Source organism: Pan paniscus, chromosome 16 (assembly GCF_029289425.2).
Source record: "Pan paniscus chromosome 16, NHGRI_mPanPan1-v2.0_pri, whole genome shotgun sequence".
Classification (NCBI taxonomy): domain Eukaryota; kingdom Metazoa; phylum Chordata; class Mammalia; order Primates; family Hominidae; genus Pan; species Pan paniscus.
In genome coordinates this window covers 44,142,895-44,155,329 of record NC_073265.2, presented here as the reverse complement: position 1 = coordinate 44,155,329, position 12,435 = coordinate 44,142,895, and positions in this window count along the sequence as shown.

The following is a 12,435-nucleotide window of genomic DNA, read 5'->3' as shown; positions in this document are numbered from 1 at the left end:
AGGGAGAAAATCTAAATAAGCTCAATTAGAAACAAAATAGGAGATACTACAACTGATACCACAGAAATACAAAAGATCATTCAAGGGTACTATGAACAACTTTGTGTGCATAAACTAGAAAAATTAAAGGAGATAGATAAATTTCTATAAATATACAACCCTCCTAGATTAAACCAGGAAGAAATAGAAACTCTGAACAGACCAAAACAAGCATCAAGATTAAAATGGTAATAAAATTGCCAACAAAAAAGTCCAGGCAGGACCAGATGGACTAAGAGCTGAATTTTATTAGGCATTCAAAGAAGAATTAGTACCAATCCTATTGACGCTATTCCACAAGATAAAGAGGGAATCCTCCCTAAATCATTCTATGAAGCCAGTATTACACTAATACTGAAATCAGGAAGGGACGTTAAAAAAAATCTACACACTATATATATATATGCACACATATTTATATACACACATATATCTATATACGTGCTATATATATATATACACTTACATGCACATACTATATATACATATATATACACACACATATATACATACACACACACACACACACACACACACACACCATGGAATACTACTCACCCATAAAAAGGAACAAAATAATGGCATTCACAGCAACCTGGATGGAATTGCAGACCATTATTGTAAATGAAGTGAATGGCGTGAACCTGAGTGGCGGAGCTTGCAGTGAGCCAAGTTCATGCCAGTGCACGCTGGCCTGGGCGACAGAGCAAGACTCCGTCTTAAAAAAAAAAGTCATCTAAATCAGAAATGAAATTAAGTTGTCCCTGTTTGCAAATGACATGATCTTAAATATAGACAACTCCAAAGTCCACGTCAGAGAAGTGATTAGATCTAAGAAACAAATCAGTAAACTTGCAGGATACCAAATTAACATACCAAAGTCAATAGCATTTCTATACACTAATAGTGAATTATCTGAAAAAAAAATCAATAAGACAATTCTATTTACAAACAGCTGTTATAGAAAACATGGAGTTTTTCAAGAAATCAAAATACAGCTATCTCATAATCTAGCAATTTCATGACTGGGTATATATTTAAACAAAATGAAATCAGTATGTAGAAAACATATCTGCACTCCCATGTTTATTGCAGCATTATTGACAACAGTGGAGAGATGAAGTCCACCTGTATGTTCCTCAGTGGATGAGTGGATAAGGAAAATGTGTTACATATACACAATGGAATTCCATTCAGCCATTAAAAAAGAATTCTGTCATTTGCAACCATGCGGATGAACTTGGAGGACATTATGTAAAATAAGCCAGACACAGAAAGACAGATACTGCATGATCTCGTTCATACGTAGAATCTAAAAAAGTTGATCTTATAGAAGTAAATAATAGAATGATGGTTACCAGGGGCTGGCGTGGTTTTGGAGATACTGGCCAAAGGATATAAAATATCTGTTAAACAGGAGGAATAAGTTTAAGGGATGTGTTGTACAGCATGGTGACTATTGTTTATATTTTTGGAAAATGCTAAAAGTGAATAAAAAATGATAACTATGTGAGGTAATGAATATGTTAACTAGCCAGGTTTCCTCATTTCACGGTGTAGCTATACTTTATCACGTTATATGGGATAAATAGTACAATTTGATATGTCAATGTAAAAATGAATTAAAAGATCCTCTAACACATTTATTGAAAAGATAAATGGTTATGTCCTAAAGCATATCCCAAATAATAATCTCCAAAATACTAGTTCCACTAGGGGCTAAGAGAGATTGATTATGTTGGGATGGGGTGACCAGTAGTTCTATGATCAAGTATGTTTGGCAAATGCAGGATTAAACAAAAGCTTTACTATAACATTTTTCAGTCTTAAATAGGTCAAGGCTAAATATTGATCTCCAGGAGGAAGATGCAGTTTGCTGAGTTTCACCAAATCACTTGGCCAAGGAGTGCTTTGGGAAAGGCATTTTGAGAAATTCTGCCCAAGGGGGAGTTGTTGAGAAGAATTTCCTGAGGAAATACTTAGTCCAGCTTGTCTCTGGTGGGGGAAGGTAGAGAAGGTACAAAATTGAAGGCAAGGAACTAAGAGAAAAATGTACAGGACCCAAAGAAACTTTACCTTTGTGAAATTTTGTCTAGGATTGGTCTTGATTTGTGATTGTCCCCAAATGATATGTCTAATTCTTTGATTTTGTGGTCAGAGAAATGTGTGTGCCCTTTAGCATGTAGCTTAGTACCAGGGATATAGTAGAATACTGCTTTGGTTGTCCCTAGAGTATCCAGGACCACTGAAGTCATGCCCAAAGTTTGGATTAATTGTGGATAGACCAGTACAGATTTTTTTTTTTGAGATTAAGTCTCTTTTGTCCCCAGGCTGGAATGCAATGGCGCAATCTTGGCTCACTGCAACCTCCGCCTCCTGGGTTCAAGCAATTCTTCTGCCTCAGCCTCCCGAGTAGCTGGGATTACAGGCGCCTGCCACCACACCCGGCTAATTTTTGTATTTTTAGTAGAGATGGGGGGTTTCACCATGTTGGCCAGGCTGATGTCAAACTCCTGACCTCCGGTGATCTGCCTGCCTTGACCTCCCGAAGTGCTGGGATTACAGGCATAAGCCACCAACAGTTTGGTTGGGTATAGTTGTTTGGAAGTACAAGGAAGCCTGGTGTGGGTGGAGGAAGGGAAGAGTTGTATATTCTGTGATTTCTGAAGATCCAGAAGGTTCCTGGGTTCATTAGGTCATCATATATCTTTGATTGAATTTTATACCTAGAATTCCTGGAACTGTGCTGGGGGCTAGGGATTAAGGGACATGAGCTCAGAGAGTACTATTTTCAAGAGCCTCCAAAGGGGCTTCCCTAGACTGTGATTACATGGACATGCCACAAGTCTTTATCACTTAGTACAGACTTCCTGGTCGAATACAGACTTGTACCTCTAAGGAGTTTTCAGCTTCCTGAGGTCTTTTCTGGCTCTGGAGTTGGGCCAACAGCACAGAAATCTAATTGGACAGCTGTAATCTAGTATTCAATGGCAAATGATTTTTATTTCAATGCATTCAATGCATTCCTGGTTCCAAAGATATCCTGTGATAGGTAAACAATTATCTTCTCTACACTTTTAACTATGTAAGTGGCGGGTCTGTGTATTGCTATTGAAGTTCTGTTGCTGTTTACAATCTTACATTATCCTAGAAAAAGTAATCTCAGAGCAGTGATTGATACTGTAATTTTAGCAGCAGTCTCTTCTAGAATTCATAGATGCTGTGAAGTTCTGGGTGCTGAGATTGGAGAGATGATACATAGAGGCTCTCAGGGAACTTAAGTGGGAGGTGGTGGTGATGGAAACAGCATCACAGAGTCTGTGACATCTTGATTTGATGAGGTTAGAAGAGTCACCCTCCCTTTCTGCCCAGCTTCTGGATTTTCCCTTCAAATTCAGGTAGATACTCCACTACAGCCTCTCAGTATCTAAAACTTATGGAGAAAGCATGAAATTTTGGACTGTGATTTATTTTCCGATGGTCATTTTTTTCTTGATTTTAAAATAACTTCTGTTTTTGTTCAATACATTTTGAAAGAAAATATATGTTAGTTATTACTCATGTTTATTTAAAATATTTTGGAAAATGCTGACAAAGCACAAAGACAAAAATCACTGAATTCCATCATGAAGAGGTAGACAATGTTAAAATTTGTATGTTCTTCTAGTCTTCAGCTTATGCGCATGCATTTTATAAATGTTTTTTAAAGCACAGTTCTATATGTTGAATTTTATGATGTTTTTTTCAGTTGAATTATGAACACTCATGATGTTAAATATTGTTCAGAAGTATATTTTTCATGCTTAATAATATTTAATTTTGTTGATCTGGTACAATTTATTTGACCATTTCTCTAGTTTTATTAGAATCACTTATAAGTCTTTGATTTACTAAATTATAGGTCCAAGTCATGCCCTTTACACCGGGCTCCGATCAAATCCCTGATAATGGCCTAAGAATAAATTTCTTAATGTGGAATTACTATGTCAAAGTGCATGCATATCTTGCATCCTCTTGAAAGGTCGGACCACATTACAATCCCACCAGTGATATGAAAAAGCTTACTTTTACGAATACTGACATTTTGATGTCCTGGCTGTAAGAATATGAGATCACAGTGCTGGGGAAACTTTGAGCTAGAAGGCAGAGAGGCCCTTTACAAGTTTGATGTCCTTTAATCCTTGGCATGTATGTATAGGGCATTTGACTGGAAGGCCCACCGATTTCCTAATGTCCTCCATGGTCTGTCCCTGGCAGAAGCCAACTGATTAGGCAGGGAATCTAGGGAAGGAGAGATTGTGGACCAAGGGTTACTCTGCTTGGGGATGCCTACAACTGGCTACTCTCCGGACAAGCCCTGGAGATTTGGCTCATTACCTATCTGTTCTTTTGTTGCAGACTGGGGCAGATCCCTACTGACAGCCACTCTGGTATTCAGACTGGCTTCAGATCATCACTGTCATACTTGAGGTGTGCTAAGCCTTCAGGAAGGCAGGAAAGATAAAGAACTCACGCTCAGAAACCTAGCAAAATTAGCTAGTGGAATTGAGGTGGCTCAGGGCCATGGAAACACAATTTTCTGCGTTTCTGTGATTTTGGTTTTAAGATATGAGATTTGGGCCACACATTTATCACATCTTCTCTGATTCTGATGCTTTTGAAAATGAAATTTTTTTAAAAACTCGTTCCTCTATGCATTTAAGTATTGGTAATAGGTGTCACTTTTGCGTTATATTTATTTAGTGCAAATGCTGAGGTAAGCATAAAACCTTGTGCAATATTGAGTGGTTAGTCAGCAGAAACTCTTGAGAATCTTGTTTGGCAGATTTGATATAATGTGTTTTTCTACATTTTATTAGACTCTTTTTTATAGGCCACTGTTTTGACAAGCTACTGTTGCAAAGGTAATTTTCCAGGAAAGTACACCTTATAGTTGAAATGTTCCAGGTATAGGAAGTTTTTTGTGCTTCTTAAATGTAAAATTTTAGGCTCAATTTCTTTAAAATATTACTTAAATTATGAGATTAATTTTATGTTTAGGAAACTTACCTGATCATTGTGTCTAAATACAGCTATAATTGGTTAATTCAGTACCTTTCCAAATGATCCACTAAGAAATTACTGAATGTTTTGTAAATTCATCACACTGAAAACCTTCTCTCCCCAGACACAGCAAGAGCTTTTGTTCTCTTTCTCCTCCTCTTCTTTCCTACCCCATCATGCTTCCATGCCTACTCCCCTAGAAAATCATGATTCTAGATCTATTTGATATAATAAATAAACCAAGAAGGACAAAACAGGTATTACTATAATATTTTTCTTAAATATACTTCAAATGTGTTTTTTTAGTGACATTGGAAATAAAAACATAAATTCGATTATTTTTTAATTTTTAAAATTATTTTAAATTTTGTGGGTACACAATAGGTGTCTTTATGGAGTACATGAGATTCTTTGATATACACATGCAGTGTGAAATAAGCACATCATGAAAAATGGGGTATCCATTCCCTTAAGCAATTATCTATTGAGTTGCAAACAATCCAGTTACACTCTTTATTTTAAAATGTACAGTTATTAGTGACTATAGTCACCCTGCTATGCTATCAAATAGTAGGTCTTGTTCATTCTATTTTTTTGTAACCATTAACCATCCCCACCACCCCCAGCTACTGTCCCAGTCTCCCATCACCCTTTTCAGCCTCTGGAACCATCTTTCTACTCTCTAAATCCATGAGTTAAATTGTTAGGATTTTTGATCCCACAAATAAGTGAGAACATGTGATGTTTGTTTTTCTGCAACTGGCTTGTTTTATGTAACATAATGATATCCAGTTCATCCATATTGTTTCAAATAACTGGATCTTATTCTTTTTTATAGCTGAATAGTACTCTGTTGTGTATCTGTACCACATTTTCTTTATCCATTCATCTGTTGATGGACACAGGTGACTTCCAAATCTATGCTATTATAAGCAGAGCTGCAACAAACATAGGAGTGCAGATATTTCCTTGATATATTGATTTCCTTTCTTTAGGCTATTTACCTAGGAGTGGAATTGCTGGATCATATGGTAACTCAATTTTTAGTTTTTTGAGGAACCTCCAAACTGTTCTCCATAGTGGTTGTACTAATTTCCATTCCCACCAACAAGTGTCCCCTTTTCTCTAAATCCATGCCAGTGTTTGCTATTGCCTGTCTTTTGGATATAAGCCATTTTGAGTGGGGTGAGATGATACCTCATTGTATTTTTGATTTCTGTTTCTCTGATGATCAATGATGTTGAGCACCTTTTCATATGCCTGTTTGCCATTGGTACGGCTTCTTTTGAGAAATGTCTATTCAAATCTTTTGCTTATCTATTGATTGAATTATTATATTTTTTTTCCTATAGAGTTATTTGAGCTCTTTATGCATTCTGGTTATTAGTCCCTTATCAGATGGGTAGTTGCAAATATTTCCTCCCATCCTGTAGGTTGTCTCTTCACTTGGTTGATTGTTTTCTTTGCTATGGAGAAGCTTTTTAATTTGATATGATCCCATGTGCCTATTTTTGCTTTGGTTGCCTGTGCTTGTGGGGTATTACTGAAGAAATTTTTGCCCATACCAATGTCCTGGAGATTTTCCCCAATGTTTTGTTGTAGTAGTGTCATGGTTTGTGGTATTAGATTAGTCTTTAATCCATTTTTTATTTGATTTTTTTATATGGCAAGAGATCAGAAGTCAAGTTTTATTCTTCTGCATATGAATATCCAGTTTTCCCAGCCCTATTTACTGAAATCTGTTTTTTTCCCAATGTATGTTGTTGGCACCTTTGTCAGAAATGTGTTCACCGTAGGCGTGTGGATTTGTTTCCAGGTTCTCTATTATGTTCCATTGGTCTATGTGTTTGCTTTTATGGCAGCACCATGCTGTTTTGGTTACTATATAGCTCTGTAGTAAAATTGGATGTCAGGTAATTTGATTCCTCCAGTTTTGTTCTTTTTGCTTAGGATAGGTCTGGCTATTCTGGGTCTTTTGTGATTCCATATAAGGTTTAGGATGTTTTTCTATTTCTGTGAACAATGTGATTGTCATTTTATAGGAATGACATTGACTCTGTAGATTGCTTTGGGTAATTTGCACATTTTAACAATACGGATTCTTCCAATGCATGAACATCGAATATTTTTCCATTTTTTGGTGTCCTCGTCCATTTATTTCATCAGCGTTTTATAGTTTTCATTATAAAGATCTTTCAATTTTTTGGTTAAGTTTATTACTAGGTATTTAATTTTATGTGTGGCTATTATAAATGGGATTACTTTTAAAATTTCTTTTTCACATTGTTTACTGTTCACATATAGAAATGCTCCTGATTTCTGTATGTTGATTTCTGTATCCTGCAACTTTACTGAATGCATTTATCAGCTTTAATAGTTTTCTTGTGGAGTCTTTAGGTTTTTCCAAATATAAGATGATATCATCGGCAAACAAGGATAATTTGACTTCTACCTTTCTAATTTGGATGTCCTTTATAATTTTGTCTTGTCTGATTGCTCCAGCTAGGACTTCTGGTAACATGTTGAATAACAGTAATGATAGCTGGCGTCCTTGTTGTGTTCCAGATTTTAGAGAAAAGGCTTTCAGTTTTTCCCCTTCAGTATAATACTAGCTGTGGATCTGTTGTATATGGATTTTGTTATGTTGAAGTATGTTCCTTCTATATCCATTGTTTTGAGGATTTTCATCATGAAGGGATGTGAAATTTTATCAAATGCTTTTACAGCATCAATGACAAGGATCATATGGTTTCTATCCCTCACTCTGTTGATTTGATGAATCACATTGATTGATTGGTGTACATTGAACAATTCTTACATCGCTAAGATAAATCCCACTTGGTCATGATGAATGATCTTTCTAATGCATTGTTAAATTCAGTTTGCTAGTATTTGGTTGAGGATTTTTGTATCAATATTTATCAGTGATATTGTCCTCTAGTTTTCTTTTTTTGATGGGCTTTTGTCTGGGTTTTGTATCAGAGTGATAGTGGCCTTGTAGAATGAGTTGGAAAGTATTCCCTACTCTCTTTTTCAGAATAGTTTGAATAGTGTTGGTATTAGTTCTCTGTTTGGTAGAATTCAGCAGTGAAGCCATGAGGTCCCAGGTTTTTATTTTTGTTTTTTTACTTGGAGGCTTTTATTATGGCTTCAATCTTGTTACCTGTTATTGGTCTGTTCTGCCCTGGATTTCTTCCTGTTCAACCCTGGTAAGTTATATGTATCTAGGAATTTGTCCATTTCTTCTAGATTTTCCAGTTTATTGGTGTATAGTTGCTTATAGCAGCCACTAATGTTCCTTTGAGTTTCTGCAGTATCAGTTATAATATGTCCTTTTTCATCTCTGGCTTGATATATTTGGATCTTCTCTCTTTTTTTCTTAGTCTGGCTAAAGGTTTGTGAATTTTGTTTAACTTTTCAAAAAGCAAACTTATTTTATGAATCTTTTCTATTTTTTAAATTTCAATTTCATTTATTTCTGCTGTGCTCTACATTTCTTGTAATGATTTGGGTTTTGTTTGCTCTTGCTTTTCTAGTTCTTTAAGATGCATTATTATATTATTCATTTGAAGTTTTCCCCCTTTTTGGATGTAAGCAGTTATAGCTATAAACTTCCCTCTTAGTGCTGCTTTTTCTGTATCCCAGAGGTTTTGGTATGTTGCATTTCCATTATTATTTTCAAGCAATTTTTCCTTTTCCTCCTTAATTTATTCATTGACCCACTGGTCATTCAGGAGCATATTGTTTAGTATCCATGTGTTTGCATAGTTTACAAATTGCTCCTGTCATTAATTTTTAGTTTTATTCTATTGTGATCAGAGAAGATGCTTGATATTGATATTATTTCAATTTCTTGAATGTTTTAAAACTTGTTCTGTAACATAACATATGCTCTGTCATTGAGAATAATCCATGTGCTGAGAAAGAAATGTGTATTCTACAGCTCTTGGATGAAATGTTCTCTAAATATCTGTTAGATGCATTTTGTCTGTGATGCAGATTAAGTCTGACATTCCTTTGCTGATTTTCTGTCTGGATGGTCTGTCCACTGCTGAAAGTGAGGTTTTGACATATCCAGCTATTCTTGTATTGGGACCTATCTCTTTCTTTAGATGGAATAATATTTCCTTTATATATCAGGGTACTTCTCTGTTGGGTACATACATATTTAAAATTGTTACATTATCTTGCTTTATTGACCCCTTTGCCATTACATGGTGCCCTTCTTTGTCTCTTCTTACAGTTTTTGTCTTGAAATCTATTTTGTCTGATATAGTATAGTGACTCCTGCTCCTTGGTTTCCATTGGCATGGAATATCTTTTTCTGTCTCTTTATTTTCAGCCTATGTATGTCTTTATGGTGAAATGTGTTTCTTGTAGGCAACAGATCAATGGATCTCGTTGTTTCATTCAGCCAGTCTATGTCTTTTGATTGGAGAGTTTAGTCCCTTTACAGTCAATGTTGTTGTTGACAAGCAAGGTCTTACTCTTGCCATTTTGTTATTTGTTTTCTGATTTTCTCTTCCTTCTTTATGTTGTTCCTGTCTTCCTCTAGTGAAGATATTTTTCTCTAGTGGTATGTTTAGTTTCTTGCTTTTTATTTTCTGTATATCCATTTTATGCTTTTTGGTTTGAGGTTACTATGAGGCTTGCAAATACTATCTTATAACCCATTATTTTAAACTGATAATATTTAACACTATTTGCATAAACAAGTGAAAAGAAAACTAATAAAAACTCTATGCCTTAACTTCATCTCCCTGCTTTTTAACTTTTTATTGTTTCTATTTATATCTTATTTTACTATGTCTTGAAAAGTTGTTGTAGTTATTTTTGATTGGCTTATTGTTCAGTCTTTCTACTTAGAATAAGAGTAGTTTACACACTACAGTTACAGTGATATAATCTGTGTTTTTCTGTGTACTTACTATTACCAGGTGTTTCGTATCTTCAGATGATTTCTCACTCATTAACATTCCTTTTTTTGAGATTGAAGTATTCCCTTTAGCATTTCTTGTTGGTCAGGTCTGGTATTAGTGAAATCCCTCAGCTTTTGTTTGTCTTGGAAAGTCTTTATTTTGCATTCAAGTTTGAAGGATATTTTTGCTGGATATACTATTGTAACACAAAAGTTATTTTTCTTTAGCACTTTGAATATATCATGTCACTCTCTTCTAGCCTGTGAGTTTTCAGCTAAAAGGTTTGCTGCCAGACATATTGCAGCTCCATTGTATGGTATTTGTTTCTTTTCTCTTACTGCTTTTAGGATCTTTTCTTTATCCTTGACCTTTGGGAGTTTGATTATTAAATGCTTTGAGGTAGTCTTCTTTGGGTTAATTCTGCTTGGTGTTCTATAACCTTCTCTTACTTGGATATTGAAATCTTTCTCTAGGTTTAGGAAGTTCTGTTATTCTCACTTGGAATGAACATTCTACCCCTATCTCTTTCTCTAACTCTTCTTCAAGACAAATAACTCTTAAATTTGCCCTTTTAAGGCTATTTTCTAGATCTCATAGGTGTGTTTCATTGTTTTTTATTCTTTTCTCTTTTGTCTCCTCTGTGTGTTTTCAAATAGCTTCTCTTCAAGGTCACTAGTTCTTTCCTCTTGATCAATTCTGCTATTAATAGACTGATGCATTCTTCAGTATGTCAGTTGTATTTTTCAGCTCTAGAATTTCTGCCTGATTCATTTCAATTATTTCAATCTCTGTTAAATTTATCTGATAAGATTCTGAATTTCTTCTCAGTCTTATCTTGAATTTCTTTGAGTTTCCTCAACACAGCTATTTTAAATTCTCTGTCTGAAAGGTTACATAGCTCTATTTCTCCAGGATTGTTTCCCTGTTGCCTTATTTAGTTCATTTGATGAGGTCATGTTTTTCTTGATGGTGTTAATGCTAGTAGACGTTCTTCAGTGTCTGGACATCGGAGTTAGGTATCACTGTCTGGACTGATTTGTACCTGTCCTTCTTGGAAAAGTTTTTCAGATATTTGAAAGGACTTGAGTGTTGTGATATAAGCTGATTGTGCTTTAGGGGCACCCTAGGCCCAGTAACACGGTGGTTCTTGCAGACTCATAGAGGTACTGCACTGATGCTTTGGACCAGATCCTTGAGAATTCCCTGGGTTACCAGGCACAGACTCTTGTTCTCTTCCCTTATTTCTCCCAAACTTACAGTCTTTCTCTTGTTCTGAGCAACTTAGAGCTGGAGACTGAGTGACACAAGCACCCCTGTGGCCACCATCACTATGACTATACTGGGGTCAGACCTGAAGCCAGTGTAGTGCTGGGTCTCACCCAAGGCTGCTGTAATCACTCCCTGTCTATTGCCTATGTTTTCTCAAGGCCCTGGGCTCTACAATCAGCAGGTGGCAAAGCCAGCCAGGCCTTGTCCTTCCCTTCAGGGTGCTGAAGTCCTCATTTTCTCAGGTAGGTCCAGTAGTGCTGTCTGGGAGTCAGGGACTAGAGTAAAAAACTGTAGAAGTCTACCTGGTGATCTATGATATTGCAGTTGAGCTGGAACTCAAACCACAAGACACAGTTTTTCCTGCTCTTCCCTCCTCTTTCCAAAGGCACAGGAGCCTTGCCCTATAGCTACTGCCACTGTGGGCCGCAAGGAATATTTCCAGACTAACAGCTATGTTCCCTTAAGACTCAAAGCCTCTTAAGTCAGCTGGTGGTGAATGCTGTCTGGCCTGATCCACCTTTCAGGGAAGTGGGCTCCCCTCTGACCCAGGGCAGGTCCAGAAATGCCATCCAAGAATCAAGTCCTGGAATCAGAGATCCCAAGAGCCCGCCTGATTTTTGCATCTTATGAAGCAAGTTTTTCTTTTTCTATTAAGTGTCTTTGGGCTGTCATTGGTAAGCCCAATTCTATGCATTTAAAATGGTGTTTTTTCTGCAATTGTTCTGGGGCTGAAATACAGTATATACAATCAAATAAAATGCTAAATCATTAAAAAAACCCTATATTTCCAAGTATGTATATGTTAAGTATAGTCGTTTAGGGAAAGGTTTAAGAAGGTACCTACTTCTCACTTAAAATAGCACCAGTTCTTCAAATTCTTGTGGTAGGTTTTAGAGACTGGGCACTAATATCCCAAAGGGTTCTGCTAAAATAGAAGTTTTATAGGACTCTCTATAAACAGATACTTTCTGTGATGGATACTAGAAAATTCATTTCCCCTGCCTTTATTCTAGTCCTAGTAGACAAAAAAATCATGAATCAACTTAGAAGTGCTTTTGCAGAAAAGATTAAGCTTTCATCCAATAATTAGAGGTATATAAATTCACTTTAGAGGAACTATTCCTGATACAAATAGGAATTGCATGTGGAAGAGAGTTGCATTTTT